The sequence below is a fragment of the Dendrobates tinctorius genome, unplaced genomic scaffold, assembly GCF_039654945.1.
Source record: "Dendrobates tinctorius isolate UK_male_01 unplaced genomic scaffold, ASM3965494v1 ptg000201l, whole genome shotgun sequence".
Classification (NCBI taxonomy): Eukaryota; Metazoa; Chordata; class Amphibia; order Anura; family Dendrobatidae; genus Dendrobates; species Dendrobates tinctorius.
In genome coordinates, this window is record NW_027361868.1 from 16794704 (window position 1) to 16797167 (window position 2464).

At 39.8% G+C, this 2464-nt stretch overlaps 1 long non-coding RNA gene across 1 annotated transcript; it reads right to left on the reverse strand.

Annotated features, from left to right (window-relative positions):
* Window positions 1–306: 306 nt before the first annotated feature.
* On the reverse strand, window positions 307–1533 carry LOC141056882 (uncharacterized). Its single transcript, XR_012221951.1, has 4 exons — window positions 1171–1533; window positions 1029–1088; window positions 877–933; window positions 307–569 (listed from the first exon to the last, which is right to left on the reverse strand). It is a non-coding gene; the product is annotated as an uncharacterized lncRNA (long non-coding RNA).
* Between the last annotated feature and the right edge of the window lie 931 nt (window positions 1534–2464).

Below are 2464 nucleotides of genomic sequence, written 5' to 3' on the forward strand. Positions count from 1 at the left end.
AGTTAGTGCAAAAATCAAGCTATGAACAAACTTTTAGAACACTAATTAACACAAAACTATATTGAGAACTGCTCAGTTCAAGTACTAATCCAAAGAAATTAATGAGATGATGCGTCGCATTTACCAACAAGTGCTATAAATAAGATACCAAAAATCTCAAAAACTTGAGCCAATCTGGCAAAACTGATGACATATTCAGAATCAGCACCCCAAAAATACCCCAAATTCATTAAAATATTTTGGACACCAGAAAAAAAATTTTTTTTCGTTGACCTGTGTTATACAACAAAATAACTTTACAATATCACCAGTACCCCATTTTTTATATTTATTTTTCATTTTCTTTAGCTTCTAAAACCAACATATAACAATACAACATCACATGTTCTCCTTCCCCCCTTCCTTTGTCATTGACACTCCCCCTCATGTCAGGTAAAGTGAAGAGAAAACAGCTGCACTCTGGAAAATTTTGATTTTCAATGCAAAAAATTTTTTTATTGAAGACACCACAGGGGAATAGTGCGTTGAGGTAACGTTTCGACCCTATGTCGGGTCTTTTTCAAACCTCACTAGAAGAGACACATAAAGATAGACATTAGGATATATACAGTGATAAACAGAAAAATGTACAAACTCTGTAGAGGTTTAAACAGATATACATATTTACACAATTACATATTTACACTATATACAAAATCATCATATACGGGATCGCTGTGTGCAAAATCATTATAGAACAAAATTGTACAAATCAATCAGTTAGATCCAGTAAATATTGATTGAAGCAGCTGTGGAGCTGGGTTACGGCGAGGCCGGCATAATGGAGCAAGTCACATAAATGCAACATAATCAGGCAGGGCAAGCATGGAGACTGACCTTAAAGCACAAGAGAAAAGGAAGCAATCACGGCAGTATGAATGTGCAGGGGAGGGGCTGAATAAGGAGGAAACAAACAAGAGGTTTGGATCAGTATAGGACACTGCAGTAGGGAAAAGAAAGGGGGTAGGAGGGACAGAGGGGACACATACCTAAAGTGCCATATGTAGCAGTCCGGTCTGGCAGGGACCAGGCAGAGGTCCTAAGATGAGCTGAGGGGACAGGCAATGCAAGAGTTAACAGCATGAAAGCATTCTAAAGTAGCTCACAGAGCAGCACTGCTGCAGGACATACCTGGAAGCGTGGGACAGCTAGCGCCTTCTGTGGTGTAGCGTGCAGGCACTGGTGGTCAGTGAGTTAAAGTAGCCTGGAGACCGGAAGTCAGTGGGAGTGTCTGAGGGGTGCTACTGTGTGGGAAACATCAGTGGTGTGTACTGAAGCAAGGCTTGTAGCGCTGTTGGTGCGGGCGCCTGCACTGTGTGCTGAAGGTAGAAACTACAAGGAGAAGACAAGACATAAACAAAAGTGTGCCCGGCGCCTGCATAGGAGCGCTGGGGCAAGGGAGGGGGGAGAGAGAGAGGAGAGAGTGTCAGGCTGAGCCATGGAGAAAGATGGATGAGGAGAGAGGAGTGAAGGAGGGCACAACACAAGGAGGGAAAAGAGGTAGGGAGATGGAGCAAAAGTAATAGAGGAGTGGGAGGAGAACATTAAAAGAAGGAATTAATGAATGAGGAAAAAAATGGATGAAATGGATCAAAGGGATTGACAAAGAAATAAAATAGAATGTAATAAATCTGAAAAAATGATAAATGAAAAACGGGAAATAAAAATGAAAAATTGCGGGAAATAAAAATGAAAAATTGCTGAAGAAATTGAAAGAATGAAAAGAAACAAAAAAAATGAAGAAAAAATAAAAAATAATAAAGAAATAGAAAAAATTATAAAATAAATAATAATAATAACCAAAAATTGAAATGGTAATAGGACAAATGGGGAAAAAAAAAAAAAAATTGGATTAGAAAAATATCAGTACTTACCCTGATGGGTGTACAATGTAAGGGTCAAGTTGCCTGAAAAATTAGGGAGAGTTAGTGTACAGAGGAAGCGAAGCTCAGCATGCTATACACAGACCTGCGAATATAAAGTTCACATTTTACGTATGCAAAAGAATCAGACAACAAGCAGGCAAGCAAGAAACCAGTGCTATTACTTATTTAAGAACCATATCTAGTTCCCTGTTAAGGCCCTTGGGAGATAAGGTCTGTAAGGTATAAATCCAAAAGGATTCCCTTTCTCTTAGGCGTTTAATGTGGTCACCACCCCGTCGTGATTTTTCGACCTGTTCCAATATTTGGAAGCGTAATTAAGAAACCGAGTGGTTAGTGGCTATGAAGTGATGGGGAAGAGGAAGCCATGTCTTTTTGCATCTAATGGTCGATTTGTGGCTTGCTATACGGTCACGGATAGTGTTGAGCATTCCGATACTGCAAGTATCGGGTATCGGCCGATACTTGCTGTATCGGAATTCCGATACCGACTTCCGATATTTTTTCAATATCGGAATTCGGCATCGGAATCGGAAGTTCAA